The sequence below is a fragment of the Delphinapterus leucas genome, chromosome 8 (assembly GCF_059928025.1).
Source record: "Delphinapterus leucas isolate spDelLeu-1000000601 "Yukka" chromosome 8, BTC_Dleu_Yukka2, whole genome shotgun sequence".
Classification (NCBI taxonomy): domain Eukaryota; kingdom Metazoa; phylum Chordata; class Mammalia; order Artiodactyla; family Monodontidae; genus Delphinapterus; species Delphinapterus leucas.
Window position 1 is genome coordinate 52,242,094 of NC_143136.1, and position 23,410 is coordinate 52,265,503.

At 36.0% G+C, this 23,410-nt stretch overlaps 1 long non-coding RNA gene across 2 annotated transcripts in view; it reads right to left on the bottom strand.

Moving 5' to 3' along the window:
• Positions 1-23,410, bottom strand: part of LOC149748555 (uncharacterized) — a 264,753-nt gene that overhangs the window by 120,412 nt on the left and 120,931 nt on the right. For both annotated transcript variants that reach the window (XR_016394114.1, XR_016394115.1), the window contains exon 3: positions 3,172-3,292. This is a non-coding gene — a long non-coding RNA (uncharacterized LOC149748555). The remainder of the gene's footprint in view (positions 1-3,171; positions 3,293-23,410) is intronic.

The following is a 23,410-nucleotide window of genomic DNA, read 5'->3' on the forward strand; positions in this document are numbered from 1 at the left end:
CCATCCTGACTATCAAACTCATCTAATGATGTTTCCATTAATAGCTGGCAAAGCTCCGCTGAGAGCTGTAATAATCCCAGGGAGCTGTGTGAGCCGTTCTGAAGAACAAGTGTTGGTACAGAAACAAAGCAGAATTGAGAGCTCATCAACAGTCCTGGGCAGACCTAGCTTCTAGGGCAGAAGTGGGCTTCATGTGCAAAGACTTATATCAGGTTAAAACATCCTATTTTATTTAAACAGAAAGTCTCTGTTGGTAGCCACACAACTTGGACCAGATAGAAGATTGTCTGTGTCTTACTCAGCGTAAGGACATGCAAAAGTTTCCCAATATGATATTCTTATAACTTGGAAAAATTAGCAACTCCTACCATGCAACCCTTGGATCATGTGCTAATGAAGAAGATGCTCTAATAATTAGGCTTAAAGCCCACTGAATGTAACACCTTCCAATTAGCACTCCCCAGCATGAATACTGCCATTATCATTAAACAACAAAGACAAAAATGGGTATCAATCCACATAATAGAAAATAATTGATGAAGTTGGAGGGCGTGATTATTTGTGATTACTTTACAGTCATGCACAGAAAGTAGGAGAACCACAGCTAGTGGTTAATCTCTGGCTACCTCTTTGAAGATAATGAAATTGGCTTCCTACTGATGATTATTCATTAACAATTAATTCTTTCTCAGTGATCTGCCTCATTTTCAGCTTCTCACTACAAACATGCAATGGAATAATTACAAGTGGAAATGAAAAAGCAATTAGTGGCAGATAATGCCAACATCTGATTAAAAAACAGTAGAACAGATTAGCAGTTCTATAACTGCAAGTCTGCTGCCTTCAGTAGGGAGGTGTAAGTCACCCAGTTATACTGCACTTCAAGCTGTGCTTTCTCTTTTATTGCTTCCCCTCCATCATGGTCTGCCACATTACACGCTCCCTTTTATTCTAGGGGGCATTGGCTTGTTGTAAATACTTTCTACAGACTAAGTAGTATTTGAGATGATTTGTGATCCTCCATGCTGAAATTCTAAAAGGCACTGTCTCATAATATGATGCTAAAACCTGTATCTCTATACCTTTCTTTGGGGATCACAGAAAATACCACCATACATTTCTTTACTTTTGTTTCAGCTTAACCCCTGTTTAGTTAAGTGTCTTCAGAAGAAGAGTATCACTAAATCAAAAACAAGCACCTTCTTTAAGCAGTTTGGCTCTTTTCCTACCTGCATCCATGGTTGCCTTGGTCTTATAGGTTGGTTTCTCGCCTTGCAATAATGTGGGACACAAACTGACAGTGGATTTTTACTTAACATTTACTAAGGGTTAAGATCTGGCTGCTGCATAAATAATCCTTCAATAAAAGGCTTGTAATTTCAGTATTCTCAGCGTTCCAGCTGGTGTGTCAGCACTTCATATGATGTAGAACTACGCAGGGAGTGTCAAAACCATCAATTCAGGAGGCAAATAAAAGCAATTCTCTTTTAAATAACTTGGCATATGTGTTAATATGAAGGTCTGGTAAGATCTTGTCATTGAATCTGACATGGTAGGAGTGTAGACCAGAGCTGCTTTAGGAAATCAGCTTTTGGAAAAAACTATGTACTTAACTATAAAATTATTCGGTTTTTATTATTTTACCAGATCCACAAAGATCAAAATAATAAAGAAAGAAGGCATGAAATGGAAACAAAGCAAATTTTTTTTTGCGGTATGCGGGCCTCTCTCTCACTGTTGTGGCCTCTCCCGTTGCGGAGCACAGGCTCTGAACGCGCAGGCTCAGAGGCCATGGCTCATGTGGGATCTTCCCGGACTGGGGCACGAACCCGTGTCCCCTGCTTCGGCAGGCGGACTCTCAACCACTGCACCACCAGGGAAGCCCGGAAACAAAGCAAATTTTGATGAGCTGATATTTAGCTGATGTGTACCAGTAATGGTGTTCCTTATGACCAGTTAAATGTCTGTTAAGATTGGTCATTTCTTGTTCAGCATGGCTGTGGAAGATTTTGGATATCACCCTTTAATATAATAAAATGTTATTAAGCATCTTTTATGTACCTTGAACTGTGTAGGTACATTGCTATTAGACATAGTATCCTAGCCTTCCACCAGCTCACAATCTAGTGGGAGAGAAAGACATGTACATAAGTGGAATAAAATGTGATGATTGCTACATCTGGGGCACTTACAGGGTATGAAAGGGAGTTTGACAAGGTACAAGCAGGAGCAATAGTGACTAGAAAGACTTTGTAAGCAGATAACGCTTGAATTAGATCTTGGAAGGTGTTGTTCTTGCAGGGAACAACAGAGCAAAGGGCATTACAGGAAGTGGGGAATATATGAATCAAGGCACAGAGGTAGGACACAGGCTGGCATGTTTGCAGAATGCTGGTGATTAAGTACAGCCAGCCAGCAGGGGGTCAGGATGAGACCTGCAAAGAGAGAAGCTGGAAAGATAGGTAGCCCCCTCACGGAAGGCTTATATGCTGTGCTAATGAATTCAACTTTAGGAATTGAAAACCCTTCTGTTTCCTCAGGCAGGTATTTATTAAGATAAAATTTTTATGTCTCTACAGAATTCAAAACTCACAAGTCACACACATACGTGATGGAAAGTTCTCTATAAAGCCTAAGTATCTTGACTTGAAACGTGGTTGTGTATTTCTTAGAGTAGTAACATAAATTGATTCATAAAGACAATGCACCTTGGAGCTATCTCTTTAGTATCTTTATTCTGGAAAACTAAAATTCTGTCATATCAATGGAAAAAACTCTGAAAAGTAGGAATAGAACTATTATGCCTTTTATAAATTAATCACATACTTTGATTTTGTAAAATGCAAAGTCTAACAAGGTCTCACTAGCTATGTGATCTTAGTGAAAATTATTTAATGTCTGCATGCCTCAGTTTTCTCACAAGTGGGTTGTATCTGTTAAGGAGCTTAACTAGAGAACAGGATTGATTAATAAACCAGAAACCTTCATCTGCTTATGAAGTCTCTCCAAGATTCATATGCCACAAACCTTCCATTAGGAAGTCTGGTTAAATATAGCAAAGATAGAACCAAATAAAATGAAACATCAGTGATCTTCTTAAGAGAAGATGGATTGCAGGTGAAAGTAAAGAAATACATTTTTGTAAACTCTACTAGGTGCTCACTTACATACCTTGACTTGGAGGGGTGAGAGATGAGGTGAGGGCAGGCCATGGGAGAGACAGGGACCAACAACCTTGAAGGACTTTTTTCTCTGATGTGGATCAACAGCACTGTTAAACTCCCCATCGGAGCTGGAAGAAAAGAAACACATAACCTTATCAAACTCCAAGTCGGGGGTGTCACGACTTTTCCGGACTTAGATTCTCAGTACTGTGAAGGGTCCAGTTGATATTAGGAACCTCCTTATGAATCGTAAAGTAGCCCCTTATCTGGAGTAGTAAGGCAGGCTCTGAAAGAAATGTTGACCAAACCCTACTTAAAGGTATGCATTCTTTGTCACAAACCAATACTAATCAGAGGTGGTGCGTGCACGCGCACGTGCACACACGCACACACACACACACAAGAAACCCAATTCTTTTAAAATCAATTTTCTTTGCTCAGTGCTTGCACCTCTTCTCATCCTTAATTTACACTGATCCCTCAAGTGGTTTTAAAGCTCATCTCTATGCTGATGATTTCCAAATTTATAACTACAGTTCTGACCAAATGTGAACTTGATTTGTGGATGCCCCTGCCCACTCAAGCAGCTTCATGCGATGACTAATGAGCATCTCAGAGCATTAGGTTTTAAACTTGACTCCATTCCAGTTCCTCCTCACATCTGTCCTTCTCCCTAAGTTTTCTTCATCAGAGAATGACAACGAAAACCCAGGGCTTGTCCTGGACTCTTCTCTTTATCTTATACTCTAAATCTAACCCATCAACAAATATTGTTTACTTTGCCTTGAAAGAATATAAGAATCTGACAACATCTAATCTCTTCCATTGCTACCACCACTTACAGGCCTCTGGCTATCATCCAAACCTCTGCAATAGGCTTCTACCTTGTCTTCCTGTTCCACTCTTGCCTACGCTCTCCATTGGCAAAGGAATCCTTTAAAACACAAATCTTAATACTTCCCTATTCAAAATCTCACAAGGCTTTGCATCTCAACGTAAAATCCAAATGCCATGACCACCAAGCCTAGTTGTGATTGGGCCCCAGGCTACTTCTCCAGTCTCATTCCCTACCACTCTTCCCATCACTCATTCTCTTGGCTTTCTCAGGGCTCTCTTTGTTGAGGGGATGAGAGACTAAGTTGGTTCAGGGAAGACCATCAAGAATTCTGTTGCAGACACATTGATTTTAATGTACTTGTGACATGTCCTAGGGACGTCAAGAAGGCAGTTTCAACGTGGATCTGGAGTCCCAGCAGGAAGGTCTGAGACTAGAGATATATATTTGCAAGTCATCTGCACATAGCGTCATTTGAAACTCTTGGCATGGATGTCCCAGAGAGAGGAGATAAGGGATCTAGAACCACAGTATATCAAAGTCTGGTAAAGAAATATGACATTATAAAAGAAAATGATAAGCAGCCTCCAAGAGGGAAGGGGAAAATTGGGAGAGTGATTTGGTAGAAGCCCAGGAGGTGAGAAATGCGGACAGCTGGTATCAACAATTCTCTTTCAGGAAGTTAAGATAGCGAGGAGGAGATGACGCAGTTGCGGGAGAGAGACGTGGGGTCATGGAAAAAATGTTATTTTTATGGGTGAGATTTGAACATACTTAGAAGCTGATAAGAATTATACATTTGAAGGGAGAGTGATAATAAGTAAACATTTTTTTAAAGAGGGAGGGAAATAAATAACATCACTAGTTTGAGAAGGTGGGATGCCTTAGAATCAGAAACACAGCTGACAGCTTAGAAAATAAACATTTAAGGAGTTTTTCAAAAAATATTTGATGGTGGATGTCTAAATACAAATATTATACCTTAAAATTACAAGAGAAAAAAAAATAAATGAAAGAAATCTCAGGTAATACAGTTAAAGGAAAATAAAACAAACAGAAAACACTGAGAAGCAAATAAAATTAAAAGACAAAAGTACAGAGAGAGAGATAAGGAGTAGGAGAGAGGGTCATTCTAAAAAAAAGACAATAAAAATTATATATAAAATAGATAACTAATAAGGGCCTACTGTATAGCACAGGGAACTCTACTCAGTACTCTGTAATGGCATGTATGGGAAAAGAATCTAAAAAAGAGTGGATATATGTATTTGTATAACAGATTCACTTTGCTATGTACCTGAAACTAACACAACATTGTAAGTCAATTATACTCCAATAAAAATTTTAAAATAAAATAAAACAAAACAAACCACCACCACAAAAAAAAAAAAAAAAAAGAATAGGATAAATCCATTACTGAAACAGATTTCCAAATATTTGGTCAAAAAATGAAAACCTATATGCTACATACAAAAGACCTATAAGTGACACACATAATAAAACAAAAGAAAGAGTGAATGAAAGGAAAATGTTGGAACATATTTATTATTTATTTATTCATTTAGCAGTTTAACTTGTTTTAAAGATGGCTACAGTCTAAGATGAAAGTATAATTGTTATAACCTTAAATGCTGAATAATTTAGTATCAAAGTATTTATGAAGCAAAACTAAAAAAGAGAGAAAAAACAGAAAAGTAATGAGAAACTTTAGCTCTCATTTTTAAAGAAGAGCAGATAAAAGTGAATAAGGATGTAGAGGACATGAATAATACCATTACTGAAGCTTATTTAACCGTTATACCATGAGTTCTATACCCTATAAAGAGGGATTCACCATTTCTCAAGTGTCTGGAAAATTTACCACAGAATGATCATATGTAATAACCCCCTAAAAACCAATACAAATATCCTAAAATAGACATAATATAAGCCATTTTCAAAGATCACAGTACAATAAAATTCCATAAGTAACTTTAGCTCAACAAACTTTTGGAAGGAGCCATTTGCAGAATGTGTTTTAATAGAATATGTCAAGGATAATGAAAACTGTGGTGCTTACCCACTCACCAGTCATTCTCCCTGGACAAGTGTTTATGGAGGTATTTATCAAGCAAATATTAATAATTTTCAGAATATTTTCAGTGACTACTTTCAATGACTTTTTTACAAGGTTATTCAGACTAATACAATAATCTAGCTTACTCCAATCAGGGTATTTGTCCCACAGATTCAAATCTGCAAATATCACATTCATTTTTGATTTCATGTGGAATAATAATAGAAGTTTGTTTACCTTGAAAGAGTAAATTTAGTCTATTTAAAGGAGAGAAGATATATCACTGACATGCTGATTTGCAAAGCCAATCTAAATTATGTATATGTTCCTACTCATTGTGTAGATATTATCACCAAAGACATGAAGTTTTTCTCCAAATTACCACAGAAAACAGTAATTGTTTGTAATCAATGCTGATACTTTCTCAAAGCTGAGAAAAAGTAGAGCATTCAATTTGCCTGTCCTTAATGTAACTGACAATCATTACAGCTTCATGAGGTCCTCTCCCTTAAATTTTTAAAAACACCTCTGGAGAGCTTCTAGGATGCACGACATAGTGAGTAGATCTTATTTCCAGAACAACAGCTTGAACACATGGAACAAGTTGTTCTTTTTGGATACTACTGCCTTAGCACCATCTGTGCATAACCCAATATATCAGTTCCATGTTATTGTTTACCTTGAAGTTATCAATAATTTTAAAGTTTCTTCCGAGTTGTAAGAGTTAATAAAGATTGGCCAAACAACATTTCTTCTTGGGGTCCTTTATCCAAATCATATCTCAGAAACACCAGAAGATCAGCTGACCGGCTATTATCAGGGAATTCATCTTAGAGTCTCCAGGGAGTATTATGGACGTTTTTGTAATCAGGATAATAAATGCAGCCCCATATTTGGACTGTATCTGTCGTTGTCTGATATATTATTATATTTGACAGAGTTGCTCCACCAGATTTTTTTTCCCTTGCCTTGTCCCAGAGAGCATCACTTGCACTGTTTGGAAGCCAAACAGTAACGGATGTCTCATCAATAACTTGGGCAACTCTAACTCTGGCAATTCAACCTAACATTGTAAACAAGACTTCCGCGACTTCCGCAATTTCATGTCCTACCACCCTGTGCTGATGTTCCTGTTACTCGTATGTCTTCAACACTTCCCACAGTAGTCCTTATACATTTCAAAACTGACGTTTGAGACAGAATGCTTTCTTGCCAGAACTTTGAATGTCCCCAAACATGCTATATCTAATGGAAGAATTTACATTCATTTTCAGTCCACTAAAATCCAAATATCAAATAATTTTCACTATATTTGCATGATATATTTTGTTTTCTTTACAGCTAGTGTTTTTACAACAGTAACAGGTGGTTTCAGGTGGTTTATCAATTTGACCTTCCTACTATTCTGAAAGCATACGACTGATGTCACTGCAAACACCACTGCACCTCTATTTCCATCAGCATCTTCAAGCAATATGCTTTAAAAGGCGTATTTATAAAGCCCTGGACCGTGATAGGTTCGAGAAAAAAGGAAATCAAAGAGTGCACAGTCCCAAATGCAGTTTATAATTGATATTTTACAATTCAAAATGATATGTAGGTGCATCAAATGAAAGAACACCATAATTACACAAAAATTCAGTATATGAGAATCCATTTTAGTGACCAAACAAGCTGTATCATGCTAACATCCTAATAGTTTAACTTCAAAGGGTCTTATTAGGTATGCCTGAGCACCATCACAAGATTCATGTGGCCTATGTAGGTTGCCCCCTGTGCTAACTACTTCAGCCTCGCCCCATGTAAAAATACATGAAATCACTGATTTGATTAAAAGTTAAAATTTTAGAATACACATTTAAATAACTACATAAATCATCTTAAATCCCATGGTATGCATATCATACATTTTGAAATGCTGTATGTTTAAAAGTATAGATCCTAAAGTCTGATCTTCTGTGATTAAATTTCAGCTCTAACTAGTATTTCATGCTAGTAAACTGCAGGGGGACTTCGTGGAGGCACAGTGGTTAAGAATCCGCCTTCCAGTGCAGGGGACACGGGTTCAATCCCTGGTCCGGGAAGATCCCACATGCCGCGGAGCAACTAAGCCCGTGCACCACAACTACTGAGCCTGCGCTCTGGAGCCAGCGAGCCACAACTACTGAGCCCACACGATACAACTACTGAAGCCTGTGTGCCTAGAGCCTGCACTCTGTAACAATAGAAGCCACCGCAATGAGAAGCCCATGCACCGCCACGAAGAGTAGCCCCCGCTCCCCACAACTAGAGAAAGCCCACACGCAGCAACGAAGACCCAATGCAGCCAAAAAAATAAAATTAAATAAATAAAAATAAATAAACTGCAGGACTTGGAGCAAGCTATTGATACATAACTTTTCTAATCTTCAGTTCTTTGACCAATAGAAGGAACAATAATAGTATCCTTTTATCATTGAGTTATTGTGAAGATTAAATGAAATTATCCATGTGTAGTGTCTGGAAGATACTAAATTTTTAATAAATCTTGACTACACGATGATACAAGAACTAGGTTCGTATAGGCTTTTTTGTTGTTGTTGTTAACTAAGAATATTAGGATTTGTATTTGTATATCAGCCCATTAACTGTAGTCCCTAGGTGATTAGGCAGCAATCACTGCAGAGAACAAAAAACAAGTTAGCCCAGCTGTACTAAAGCGACTTTTAGCTGGAAGAGTTAATGACTAAAGCTGGACTTTCTATGTATTGTCAAAGGTTGTGCACAGTTGTATTTGCATAAATAGTTATACAATTTCTCATGGTCATGCAACCAATAATATTGATAGTTGATATTAAATTGAATACTGGCTATACGAGCTGTTTTACAGCTATTACCTAAATGATTTCTTACAACGTCTCTGGGACACCGTGTATCATTACTTTTCCTATTTGAAAAACGAGGAATCTGAGTTGCTGACAAGTTATATGATTTGCCCATAACCATAGAGCTAGTAACTGGGAGAACCATGATTCAGATAGAGTTCATTCATAGCCCCAGGAAATGAGTTTGTGACTTTTATATTTTGTTGCCATTTAACAGAAACTAAGTCCAGAATTCAGTTGCATAACAATATTTCCTAGGGATAATCTAGTAGAATCACATTTCCAGAATATTGGGAGCTTTTGAAAAATTAAATATCCCACAATTAATAGAGATTAATTTTAGAATAATTGCTTTAAAGTTAATAAATGTATGAATTTTTCTCTGTTGGAAGTTTTATTCACTTTTAAGCACATCTGTTAAATATATTAATGACATATGAGAGAGAGGCTAGAATAATTCTCAGCAATCATTAGGATCATTTTGCTAAGCATTTTGTACTCTGGGTAGAAGTTCTCTCTGCTACAATTACAAGGTTTCTGAAATAGTAAGAGTGCAAAATTCAGAGTGATTAAATCACAACTTTATTCCACCATTAAGAAATTTTATCATAATGGGGTTATACTGTACCTTGAAATATTCCATCATAAATTTTTGATGTTTCTTTCATTTAAAAATGCATGTGGGACTACCCTCGTGGTCCAGTGGTAAAGAATCTGCCTTCCAAAGCAGGGGACGCGGGTTCAATCCCTGGTCGGGGAACTAAGATCCCACATACCACAGGGCAACTAAGCCTGCGCGCCACAACTACCGAGCTCATGCACCTCAGCTAGAGAGCCTGCGTGCTGCAAACTACAGAACCCATGTGCTCTGGAATCCATGCACCACAACTACAGAGCCCACGCACCCTGGAGCCTGTGCCACAACTATAGAGAAGCCTGCGTGCCGCAACAAAGAGCCCGCACGCTGCAACAGAAGATTCCGCATGCCTCAACAAAGATCCCATGTACCGCAAGACACGATGCAGCCAAAAATAAATTTTAAAAAATAAATAATAAATAAATCTTTAAAAAAATGCATGTGTTAGTTATTTACTGGACACTGGGGAGATGCAGTGAACAAGGCAGATAGACAGATGCCTGCCCTCAAGAAACTTATATTCTAGCTTGTCAATACAGTCATCTGATAAAAGAATTTCAGTAATTTGGAAAAAAGTAATCATACTGAAGGTAACTTTCTAACAGCTTAAATGTTAATAAAATTTTGAGTCTTATGGTTCAGTTTCTAGTATCTCACAAACAGAAAACAATTATGTAGCTAATACCAAAGAGGTCAGAAAAAAAAGTCCAAGATCTTAAGAGTAATTACTTTCTCCCTGAAAATAGGTAGATAATTTGATAAGTCACGATTTAATTTTCCTTCAATTTCCTTTCTCAATCATCAGTGTTTTATCACTACCGCCCAACAGGCAATGGGAGTCAAAATATGGAGCAGAATATTGTGGCAGAAAAGGCAATCAACTAATTATGAAAATTATATAAAAATTGAGAGGCTGAATGGAATACAATGATGTATGATAAGAATCATCTTTTAGTGGTGCTTTATAAAACTAGGGCTTATCCAGAAGGGTACAAAAAATTCTATTAGTAAGTTTACCACAGCCTGTTCATATGACACTGGGAATATCTGGGGCCAGGAAAAATTATTTGTATTTTCTAAAGACGTAATCGTTGAGCCAGTACTGTTGGCCACATTTAGTTTTCATGGTCATAATACAAAAAGATTTGCAACTTTTATTTGCCCTATTACTGTTTGGAGGACAAACAGTAATATGGATAAGCCCTCTTTATTCTACCAATGATTAAACAAATTTAACTAAGCAAGACTCAAAAAATTTTCTAAATATTTCTTTAATGGAAAATTTCCTGCGCCTTCTTATTTGACATTGTTCAAAAAAATAAAAATCCCTACCTAGTTAAGAAAATGCAAAGGTTACCTTCTAAAACATTATTGGAAAAAAATTAAGTTCCTTGTATACCTATTAGGCACCGAGGGTTAAAGCCATCGTTCCCACCTTGGATTCGTATTAGAATGCAAAGCTTAAAAAAAAAAAAAAAAAAAAAAGTGATACTGGCACCCCAGCCCAGAACAAATAATCCAGAGCCTCTTAGTAGGGCCCAGGTGTATTTTAAAGTTTCTCAGGTGATTCTAATGTACATCAAGTGTTGATAACCACCATGCTAGAGAAATAATCCTGAAGGGGAAGGAAGTAAAGTACAATGAAACTTGAAGTATTGTATTAGATCTTTGGTATATAATAGAGATATAATTTGAATAATTTTAAATTTTCTAATAGCTACATTATAAAAAGTTTTAAAAAACGGTGAAATTTAACAATATATTTTATTTAACCCAAATATTAAAATATTATTAATATATTATTTATCAAAATATTATTTCATCATGTAATCAATAAAATTATTAATAAGATAGCTTACATTCCTTTTTGTACTAAATCTTCAAAATCTGGTGAGTATTTTATATTTACAGTATATTTCAATTTGGAATAGCCATATATTAGGTGCTCAAGAGCTACAAGTGGCCAAGGGCTACCATACTGAGTAATGCAGCTCACACATTGCAGTGTATGATGTATAAAACCCTTACCGTCATTGAAAATATTTACTTTTAATATATTATAAATTATTATGTACATTAACAAACAATATAATACTTATCAAAGCATATTTTTAAAGAATTATTTTCTTTAGATAAATTAGGGATGTAGATTCCCTCCCTCTCTCCCTTCTTTCCTTCCTTTCCTTCTTTCTAAATACATATTTCTCTTATAAATGAGTGCACACTGTATATACTTTTATAATTGTTTATATAGCGTAACAGTATAAGATTGGCTGGATTTGTATACTAGTCTCACTACATGCTATCTTGGTCACTAAAGGAAACCTTTCTATATCCCAGCTTGGTTTTTTTAATCTGTAAAATGAGATTAGTAATAGTATATATGTCATAAGGAGAGTATAAAGATTAAATGAATTCATTCAGTTAGTTCTTCAATAAATGATGCGTTGTTATTACTTTAGTGGCTTCATAATTTTATTATTATTGCTTTATGTATTATTTTAATACTTCTATGTTACTCCACACTATGGATGTAGCAAAACTTAGTTACCAGTTTTAAAGACACTCGAGTTTTTAATCATCAGTATTATAAAAATGCTCCAGTGTACATAACATTGTACATGTAGCATTTTAGCCATGAACCTGTACCTGTAGAGGATAAATAGCTAGAAATGGAATTTGCAGAGCAAATTTTACATGCTTTTAAAATTCTAATGTATGTTGCCACAATTGCCCCTCACAGCGGCTCTACCAATTTACTACCTAATAACGATACGCAACAACGTCCATTTTTCCTCTCATAGGATGTTAAGAATTTAAGGTATTTTTTAAATGACATCTGAAATGCATTCTGATTTAAGATATATTTCTGTGCTTGACTGAAGAAAGCATATTTAACTGATTTGAATGAAAGGAGATCACCAAATAGTTTATTTTAGAAATTTTAAAATGTAGATCTTAGAACTCTTAGAGAATTAAGAAGAGATGTAATATAGGAGAAAAATAAGAAAAGATATCATCACTTAATTTCTCCCATATTTCTTCTATCTGATTGGAGAGTACTAATATTTCAATGTCTCACAATAATTAACAAGTTAATCTCACAAATTTATCACTTTTAAAAGTTTAATTATGTCTATAGATCATTTTGGATCACTTTACATTCAATTAGGAAATAAAAGTGGTGGATGTGTGGTATTATAATTTAATTTCTACATTATGGTTTTATAACTAACTCATATTATTAAAATAACTTGTCTCAAGACTGGACTTTTTGCTTACTGATCTGCAAATTTTTACAGACTATGATTATAGAGGACTAATGAGGAAGCTTCTGGGAACCCCTTTGTCCTTATTCTGGTTAGATCTGTAACCCCTGGGTCCTGCAGGGCATGAGTTGTGCCAAAGGAGTGTGCTGTTTAGGGCTCCCCTCTTATTAGCAAGAACAAGAGAAAATAGGATGTCTCAGAAATTTTCTGGCAAGGCCATAGCATACAGTTAAGCAAACTGAATAAATCTGACAATATTATACCTAGGAAGGCAAATTAAAAAAGAATTATGCTCTAGATAGATTGGAAATATATATATTTTAAAATTTTCCCCACTTGTGGCCACTGAAGCTTTGAACACTTGCTTTCTCTCCTGGCTTTGTTACTCTCGGTAAAGAAAGAGGTTCCTGCTGAAGACTAAGTGAGAGGTTAAGTGCCCAGAAATATTGCACCAAATCACACTACTGTAAAGGGAGAGAGTCATCTGCAACAACATGGACGAACTTTGAGGGCATTATGCTAAGTGAAATAAGTCAGACAAAGACAAATACTGTATGGTCTCTCCTACATGTGGAATTAAACACAACAACAACAACAACAAAAAAACCCTCACAGAAACAGAGTTTGGCCTTGTGGTTACCAGAGGCATAGGGTGGGGCAAAGGGGAACTGGAGGAAGGTGGTCAAAAGGCACAAACTCCCAGGTACAAGATAAAGAAGTCCTAGGGATGTAAGGTACAAAACGATGACTGTGGCTCACCCTGCTGTATGACATACAGGAAAGTTGTTAAGAGAGTAATCCTGAGAGTTCTCATCATAAGGAGAATTTTTTTTCCCCTTTTCTTCTTTCTTTTCTTTTTATTTTATCTATATGGAAAAATGGATGTTAGCTGAACCTATTGTGGTGATTATTTTACAATGTATGTATTGAATAAATCAAACCATCATGCTGTATGCCTTAAACTTATATAGTGATGTATATCAATTATTTCTCAATAAAACTGGGCAGAGGAGGGAGAAAATCAACTATAAAATAGCTTCACTTAGGAAGCAATTGTTCAGAAGAGATTTCCTGCTGGATGTTTTCCAAATACTGTCTTTAATGGAAAAATAAAGAGGCAAAAAGTTCAACACTGTGACCGAAAGCCTTCTTTCAGAATCCTCCTTTATTTATGATTAATATTAGCCTTATGAGTTCTTATGAGTTCTTCCTGAATAAGAGTATTAGGTACATAAAGAGGCAGATATCCATTTTTAAATACATATAAATATGGAACAGGTATGTGGGGAAGGGAGAGAGTGCTTAAAAATAAAAGAGGTACTATAGGGAAACAATACCTGAAGGGAAGGAAGAGAGAACAGATGACCCTGAAAAATGAAGCATGTTGTTGGTAACAGCTACAAGTCTATAGAGTCTCTAATAATGGATAACGACAAACTACCCACGTCATACGGCTTCCAGGGAGGCATAATCTGTGTGTTCATCTCCACAGTGATATCACTGAACAATATTCTCACTTTTCCTTAATCTCCTCCTCATTGCTTAAGTTGAAGTAAAATGGGGAAAATCTCAATAGACAAACTGTAAAAGGGATACATATGACAGAGAAGATGTATCATGACAAACTCCATTCAAAAGAATTAAATATCTATTAGACTAGGTATTTTTATATTTTACATTTTAGTCTTAATTGTATCCATATTCTCTAATCCTATATTCATTTCTATAAGTAAAGAATGGGAAAATATACTCTTGCTATGTTCCAAAATTTGATAAAATATTAGTTATGCATTCTTTTCTTTGTCATATTATATACACAGTATGTAAATTTTATTGCCTCTTATAACAAAAGAAAAATCATTATTCTTTAATTTGTCTTTACTCTTAGGTTCTATGATATCGGAGTACCACACCTAAAATGACTTTCCACTAGGTAAAATTGTAGCTAAGCTCAAAAATTCTATATGAGAAAATCAACCTGACACAAAAAAGTTTTGTATCTGTTTACCTATGTGAAACTAAATACCTAAATCAGGAAACACGGAGAATGTGTTTTATAGTTGGTGTAAATCAAAAGCATGCTCAACGCTGAACAAAACAAATCCCCGAACTGTGCTATTTTAGGAAATTTTTCTATAAGCAAATACCTCATCTATGCATTGATATTGCATTTCTACACTGTGCTGTCAAATACCAATTCTCATAACTGACATCACTAAAGTGTTCTGTCTCTCATGTGTAAGTTCACTGGTCCTTTATCACAATCAGACCTCTCTATGCTATGTCTTATAATCAGCAAAAGAAAAGTCAATGAAGCCAAAGAGAGGTTTTTTTTTTAAGTGAAAGTTGCTCCTGTGCATTAAAATTCAGGAGATTCCAAAGCACATTAGAAAGGAGAAAAGTATAGAAGAATCTGAACACTGATAGCAAAGAACTTGCCCTCCTACTAGACAAAATAATGTTGAGGTAGTTATTTTGTATTTAATTTGACTGTAATCACCAGTTCAAATAGAGAGACTTAACCACTCTGGTAATACTTTCAATAAGGTAAAGAAAAAACAACTATTGAAAATCACAGTGTGAGGAAGAACCCAAAACACGCATTCGTGTGTTTGCATCTCTGAATTTTCAGCAGTTAAGTACCGATTTCAAAGGTTGTGGCACAGAGCATGGAGCAGGTGTAATGCTGATGACATCTGCCATCTCCTTTTTCAGAGCCTGCTGGTGGCATCACTTTTGCCTTCGCATATCCCATACTCAATTTCCTCATTTATAAAGAGAGGGTATTTGATTGGGTAGTTTCTAGAATCTTCTCCAGCTCTCATGTTCTTAACTCTACACAACAACCTTTTGGAGGCAGCGTCAGTGTGGGAGGAGAGTTCAGTAGAGGGAAATACACCTCTGCTGACCATTTACTTACAGTAGCTCATTCTATCCCCTAAACCACACTTCCACAATACAATCCTTCTCTTTCTGCCAGATAAAGAGTTGGTGCTGAGAAGCTGAGCAGCTGTCATCACACAGCTAAAGGGAACAGGAAGGTCGAAAGTCAAATCAGTGATCTATGGCCCTAAGCCCTAGCTCTTTCCACATCAGCATGCTGCTTAACATTTTATTTGACTTTGCCCCAAACTGTCTGGGAAGACCTGATTTGAACAATCTTTAGATTAACAGAAACTCCTTTTCAAAATTCTAATGTTCTCCTTCTGTTGCTGTTGAGCCTTCCAACTGATGTTTTGCTCTTCTGAGACCAGTGTTTATGTAAACCATTGACTGTGTATGTTTTCTCAAAGACACACTGCTCTGTGAGAAGAGCTGAAAATATTACTTTAAGAAAGCTATAGTTTTCTTAAAGCAGGTGAATAAATATGTTTATACCTGCTTTTGTTTTTTATTCACTATTACATAAAAACCATACTCTGAGGTTCCTGAAAATTAGAGTGAATTTTGCAAGCCTGTATGATTAAGGTTAAGCTAGCTTCTGTCTAGCAAAGAGAAAAGACACAGCAAGAAGCACCTATTATAGCTGCAGTTCTCCCCCCTGACCGTGCACCGTGATGGAGCTGAACATCGGGGTGCACCCAGCTCTCCTGCCAAGTATTTGTCATAGAATTAATACAGATTGGAAAAATAAAAACCAGTCAGCCCTCAGGCACCATGTTAGATGCTAGTGTAAACTAAACAGACATGAAGCTGTCCTCAAAGAGCTTAGACTATAAAGCTTGATCATTCAGTAGAGTTTCCACTAGCCTCATGTGGCCATTTAATTATAAATTAATTAAAATTAAACAGAATTTTAAAATAAGCCCCATGGTTGCACTAGCCATATTTCAAGGGTTCAGTAGCCACCTTATTGGACAGTCCAGATTTTAGACCATTTCTACCAATACAGAAAGATATGTTGAACAGTCCTAGTGTAGAGTGAAATCGACATCTAGGAGCATGGAATGGAATCAAGGTACATCTGCCAGGACAGCAACTCCAAGCAGTGCCATAGAAATGGCAGATTTTCAGGTTGGGCAGGAGACTTGGAAATAGATGTAAATACACAGATATGCACATACACGCTGAAGTTCTATTTGTACCTGGGTCTTTTTCTATAATATAGAAATATTTCTACAATATCCAGTCATTCCACTGGCCCATCTCTTTATTATATGCCAGTACCACACTTTTCAATTACAGACAACTTATAGTAAGTTTTAACATGTTAGAGCTAGTCCCCATTTATATTTTTCTTTTTGTCTATTTCTTTGTTTTTGTGCTTATTTCTTTATTTCTTTTTTTAATTGAAATTTGATTGACATAAAACATTGTATTAGTTTTAGGTGTATAACATAATGATTTGACATATGTATACACTGCGAAACAATTACCGCAATAAGTTTAGTTAACATCCATCACCACACTCAGTTATATATTTTTTCTTGTGATGAGAACTTTCAAGATCTACTCTCTTAGCAACTTTCAAATATGCAGTACAGTATTAGTTAGCACAGTTAACAAGTATAGTCACGATGTTGTACATTACATTGCCAGGATTTATTTACCTTATAACTGGAAGTTTGTACCTTTTGATCCCCTTCACCCATTTCACCCACTTCTGGCAATCACCAATCTGTTCTCTGGATCTATGAGTTCAGTTTTTTTTCAGATTCCATATACAAGTGAGATCATATGGTATTTGTCACTCTCTGTTTGACTTATTTCACACAGCATAATGCTCTCAAGGTCCATCTATGTTTTATATATATAACATATATATAGATATACATACATACACTTTATCCATTCATCTGTTTATGACACTGGTTGTTTCCATGTCTTGGCTATTGTAAATAATATTGCAGTGAACCTGGGGATGTAGATATCTTTTTAAGATGGTGATTTTGTTTCTTTGGGATAAATGCTTAGAAGTGGGAAAGCTGGATCATATAGTAGTTCTATTTTAAATTTTTCGAGGAACTTCCATACTGTTTTCGTAGTGGCTACACCAATTTACATTCCCACCAACAGTTCACAAGGGTCCCTTTTTCTCCACACCCTCATCATCACTTATTTCTTTTCTTTTTGATAATAACCATTCTGACAGGCGTGAAGTGATATCTCATTATGGTTTTAATTTGCATTTCACCTAATGACTAATGATATTGAGCACCTTTTTGTGTACCTGTTGGCCATTTGTATGTCTTCTTTGGGAAAATGTCTATCCAGATCTGCCCATTTTTTAAACAGACTGTTTGTTTTTTGCTGTGTTAATGAGTTCTTTATATATTTCGAGTTAATGAAGTTCTTTATATATTTTGGATATTAACCCCTTATCAGAAACATGATTTGCAAATATTTTTTCCCACTCAGTATGTTGCCTTTTCATTCTGTTGATGGTTTCCTTTGGTATGCAGAAGCTTTTTAGTTTGATGTAGTCCCACTTGTTTATTTTTGCTTTTGTTGCCTTTTGGTGTCAAATCCAAAAAATCATTGCCAAGACTCATGTAAGGAGCTTACCCACTATGTTTTCTTCTAGGAGTTTTACGGTTTCAGGTCTTACGTTCAAATTTTTAATCGAGTTTGAGTTGATTTTTGTGTATGGTGTAAGAAAATAGTCCATGTCATTCTTTTGCATATGGCTGTCCATATAGCTTTTCTCCTTACTGTTTTCTTTGCTATTCCTGTACATTTATTTTCATGCATGAACTTCAATAACTACTTACCTAGCTTTATAAAAATGTTTGTTGATACTTTTATCATACCTTTCATATTTATGTATTTTAAAAATATTTTCTGTATTTTAACCTAAATTCTCTTTCAGAGTATCTTCAGTTATAATAACACAGGTTGTATTTTATTTAAAAAGTATAATTTTTGTAATAAATAACAAATCAATAAAACCTACTCATATTAATTATGAAATAGTTATTTCAACTTCAAAATTATATAAATAGCATGTATTAAGCCTACTGTGTCTTAAGAACATTACATGCATTCTTACTTGATAAGATTCTCACACATATAAAGTACAAATTATTACCTAGTTTACAAATGAGAAGTCTGAGGCATATAGAGATTATGCAAATTTTCCAGGATTTTAAACTAGGTCTACTTAAAATCAAAGCCTGCACATATTGAAAATATGAAACATTGTTTCCTTTAAAAACTAACTAACATTTAGTTAGTCATAGTTTAACATTTAAACTAACTCTAACATTTGTCAGAGTCTAAGTCATATGTAATTCCAAAAAGTGAATACATTTGGTTTCACTAGTGTTATATCAAGCTGACTAGAGATACAGGGATGATTTTTCTGAAAGTGATTTTAAAAGGTCAGTAACCACTGGAATGAATATGATAGTAGTCCAAAATAAGATAATATCACACATAAACTCAAGAAAGTTGGGTTCCAGCCTGGTCACTGTTATTGCTTAACCAGGCACATTTTCTTGAGACAGCTCCTTTTTGTAACTCTCCTTCTTCTACTGTACAATGGGATACCATATCCATCTCTCAGAGTCCTTGTGGCAATAAAATGAGCAAACATGAAAATAATACTTGGAAAGTTTTAGGCCAATGATATCTAGAAGCCATTTCAAAAGCTGATGTGGAAAACTAATACAATAGCTTCAGATAAAAAGACAATCATAGGTCAACTCCTCTCTCCAGATGACTCTGCCTCATTTAATACATTTTGTTCTTTTTATACCAAAGGGGTGCCTAGGTGATCATTTAATGCTTCTAAGCAATCACATTTCTTTAATTTAGAAATAGCAATACTACTATGTACTTCCACGTAGACATTATTCATCAGAAAGTATAACAATTTTAATTATTTTTACATAGAAAAAGTCTACTAAAAGAATACAGAAGGTCAAATTCTTGCAAAATGTATGTGGCTTTCATTTTCAATATTTCAATACTTCCTATTTTCATTTAGCTTTTTCTCACAAGACTTATGTGCTTCTGCTTCTAATATGAACATTTGAAACACTAAGTAAACTTTCAAGAGGATCATTTCTTATTTTGCCCAAACTGCCATATACAGCTCTAGTTTCATTTCTGAGTTGATATAATCAGCTCTGAGGGGGAATTCATAGTGAGTAGCTGGGGGAAGGAAATTTACTTTCTTCCATAAAATAGAGGTTTTCTGATCCACCATGTATTGTATTTGGAGATTCTCTGAATGATTAATTTCTCTAGATATGCAGCCTTACAAACTCAAGAAGCATGTGACTTGCTTTTGTTCCCTTTTGACCCCTTCCATCTTCCTGCCCGGCCATGACATTACCATTTTCCCAGTATCTTAATTCACTTGATTCAGGTCTTCCTTTCACTATGTCCTTTCCATCTCCGTGGTCCTTATGAGAGAGTAACATCCATTTTATAGATGAGAAATAGAAGGCATATAGACTCTATGCAACCTGCCCAGGAGATTTAAGTTGGGTGTAAAGTCAAAGCCCATGGATATGAGAAAGCCACATATCTGTCACTTCCATCTCATCCAGGTCACCCCAGTTTAGGATGTCACTACCTTAAAATTAACCTAGTCTAGCCTCAGTGTAGCTCACTTCTGAGCCACTGCTCATCTTTTCATGGTCCTATACACAAATGCCCTCATGCTATCATCCCTCTCCCCTCAGGCCTGACTAAAATATTTTTCTTTGTCTCTCCGACCATTTATACCAGGGATTCCCACCTTGACTGAATATTAGAATCACCTCAGTAGCTTTTTTACAAATGTATTTATTTTTGGCTGCATTGGGTCTTTGTTGCTGCGCGTGTGCTTTCTCTAGTTGCGGCGAGTGAAGGCTACTCTTCGTTGCAGTGTGAGGGCTTCACGGGCTTCTCTTGTTGTGGAGCACGGGTTCTAGGCGTGCAGGCTTCATTAGTTGTGGCACGCGGGCTCTAGAGCTCAGGCTCAGTAGTTGCGGTGCATGGGCTTAGTTGCTCCGCGGTACGTGGGATCTTCCTGGACCAGGGCTCAAATCCGTGTTCCCTGCATTGGCAGGCAGATTCTTAGCCACTGCGCCACCAGGGAAACCCTGTCATCAGTAGCTTTTAAACCACAAAAATGTCCGGGCTTCACTTCATACCAGTCAAATAAGATTTTCTTGGGGTGGCTATGGGCATTCACTATTTCAGTGTGCAACTAGGGTTGCAAAGAATGTGTGCAAGCTTAAAACTACATATTCTTTAAATACCAGCCTGAGTCCTACTTTCTTAACTATATCAACCCATTAGGCTCTTATGAGTGCCTGAATACCTACTTAGAATTCCTTATATTTTGATTATCATTTAGAATTATTTCAGATTTGAGCGAGTTCTTGAGTACTTACCGAGTGCCTATTACTTGCAAAACCTTATCTTAGGTCTGTCATACCTGCGATCTTCTCTCTTCAACTAACTGAAACAACCTTGAAGACATAAGCTATATCATATTTTTCCTCTAACCAAAGCAGACCTAATACAGTTATAACTGTGTATTAGATCTCAATAAATACTTTTGATGAATACCTCCAGTTTTATATTTTATTCTCTTAACCACCCAGCTTTTCAGTACATATTTATTAAACTGCTAAGTACGTGGAAGATACTTTGATAGATTTTTTTTAGTTTTAAAGAATAATCTTCACATTGACTGACTTACTTACTTCTTTTGTGGCTTTCTGTCTTAATGTTTTGAAGTGATTTTTTCTCTTTTCTATATTGGACAATGCACCCTGATACCTTAAATTTATTAGACACTTCTTATACGTCAGACATTCTTCTGAGTTATTTGCACTTACTAACTATTCAATATCCCAGCCTCATGAGACAGCACCTTCACAAGGAGTACCTTCTGAGTGGAGAAATGACTTTGCCAAGGTTACCTAGACCGTAAGAGACAGAGCTGGGACTCTAGCCCAGACAGCCTGGCCTCAGAGCCCACGACTGTGCCCTTAGCAAAGAGACAGTTTTCTAAGAGAGAGTTTTCAAGTAGATGTCTCCTCAGTTCAGGGAACATAGCCACAGTTTCCTTAGATTTATTGGATTATGTGTGCTTACTGACTTACGGGAAGAATTCTAAAATAATTATAAAGCAAAAACTGCCATTACTGGTACTCAAATTGATTCTCACTCAAACGTCATCTATATCACTATAACATTTTGCAGAAAAAAAGTTCTAAGAAGTTCAACAGCCAATAGGAATAGCTTAATTGTTTTAAAGTCTTGTCACATTATATAATTAAATAATATTTTGAATCTCTACAACTGCCCCCAGATGAAGTTTGCATTTTTTAGTGACTGGGAACAAACTTCACATTTCATGATTTTGTTGAAGAGGAAAGAAGCAAAGGTTTCAGTTACTAAGTAAACAATCTATTAATGTACATCCTGTCTAAAGAAGCAGAGAATATGAAACCAGAGGATTCTCAAGACTGAAGAAAGGGCAGAAGACTCACAGCTACTTAGAAGAACCTTTGTTCTTCTAGACATTTTTCTATCACCTCCCCTATATCATTTTTCTCCCTCCCATTTCCCCCTCTTTTCCTTAATTCAGTACCTTTTCTAGTTCTTTCTTCTATGTTTCATTTCTGAATCTCTTTGTAGCTATGAACAAAATTCTCTTAAACATGTACCTTAAGTAAAGACATAACAGAAATTCCTCAAAATAATAAATGTTCTTTTCCTTTCCTCATTTATCTGTCTTTCTTTATCCATCGCATTCTGCCCACCTACTCTCTGTCGTCCATCTTTGCTCCTTGGTAAAGTCTCCATATCTCACTTTCCATGTATATGAAATCACAAAGCAACTCCTTGCAATGAAAAACAATTCTTTATTAGAAACACCTAACTTAGGAGTTAGGAATTAGGTGCTTCTTCCTTGGTGAGAGGTTAGTCCTCTTGAAAGCCCAGTATTTTTTACTTAATAAATTCATTATCAAGCTTCTCACCATATTTAAGCACAAATTAAGAGGAGGTAGTTTTTGAAGTCTGATATTTAGGCAGAATTGAGAATTAAATCAACGGTGAAAGGGAAGAAGACAAGTAATATGAAAACTCTCAGACATGCTTACAAACTATGCATCAAACAGACAGGAACATTTTGACTGAACTGTCTGTAAGGGACTAGGCGTGTCTTCTGGGTCTAATCAATCCTACCCAGAAAATACTAAAGAACTTAATATTGGCAAAGAAAAGTCAGAGTAGCTTCTTCTTGGACCCTATGAACTGCGTGTTTAGGACAACCCTTCCTAAATGTAGCTCGCTTATGGAAACTCATCCTATCCAGAAACCCTACCAACAGTTTGTTCACCAGGCTTAAGAAAATAGATAGTAAACATCCATGGTAAATAACAAATAAGGCATTTCCTACTCTTGTGGTCAAAAGCGGAAGATGTTGATTACTAAGTCACAGCAAAACAAGTATTCTTACCGCCCTAAATATGTAAGAACTTCCTGGTTAGTGCTTGTGTGTGTGTGTGTGTGTGTGTGTGTGTGTGTGTGTGTGTTTGGTATAATGAATAGTATGGCTGTTTTGTCTGAAGTACTCGAGCATCTTCAAAAGATAAGCCTAAAAGTGTCAGAGATAAATACTTCTACTTCACACATA